The 737-nt window shown below is 35.3% G+C and overlaps 1 pseudogene; it reads right to left on the minus strand.

Moving 5' to 3' along the window:
- Positions 1-132, minus strand: part of LOC119585282 — a 4,490-nt pseudogene extending 4,358 nt beyond the window's left edge.
- Between the last annotated feature and the right edge of the window lie 605 nt (positions 133-737).

Genomic DNA, 737 nt, shown 5'->3' on the forward strand with positions numbered 1-737 from the left:
TCTTACCTGCCGAACATCATGATTCCCGTGTAGCCCCGAGTGAGGCAGAGGGGCGCGGAGTCTCTCGATGGCCGACCCCGCCTCCTCCACCTCGGCGGTCGCTGCCTCCTTCAGGTCGTCTTCGCGGGTCATTCTGCGGCAGGAGAGGAGGACGTTAGAAAAAAGCAATGAATTAACTAATTAACTAAATTGTAAAAAGGAATGGTTTAAGAATACTTCAAAAAAATGCATAAGGAAACAGAAAAACAGGATGGATAGGAAATGCACTAATTACCGTTTAAGAATAAGAATAGCTTTAGTAGGAAAAATACATTGGGAAACAGACAAACAGAATATAGATGGTGTCAGCAAAAAACTAATTAATTAATTAAAAACTAAAATTTGCTTTATAACAACAACAGAAAGAAGTATTTGTAAAAACCGAAAAAATACATTGGGGAAAATAGAAATGCTTTAAAAGTAACAAAAATTTTCTTATTTAAAAAGGGGGAATAAAAAAAAAACTAGAAAACGGTAAAATGCAGCACACATAAGATAGAAAACGGCTTTAGATAATAAAGAGAAATGCATTTGACAGAAGGCAAACGAAATGAGATTGAGAAGAAAAGAATAAATGTATTTTGGCAACATAGTAAGAAATAACGTTAGAAAACAACTACAAACTGCATTTGAAAGCAGACAAATAGAAAAGGAATTAGCGTTAGACAAAAATAAGTATTGGAAAACCGACTACAATT

Source organism: Penaeus monodon, chromosome 19 (genome assembly GCF_015228065.2).
Source record: "Penaeus monodon isolate SGIC_2016 chromosome 19, NSTDA_Pmon_1, whole genome shotgun sequence".
NCBI lineage: Eukaryota > Metazoa > Arthropoda > Malacostraca > Decapoda > Penaeidae > Penaeus > Penaeus monodon.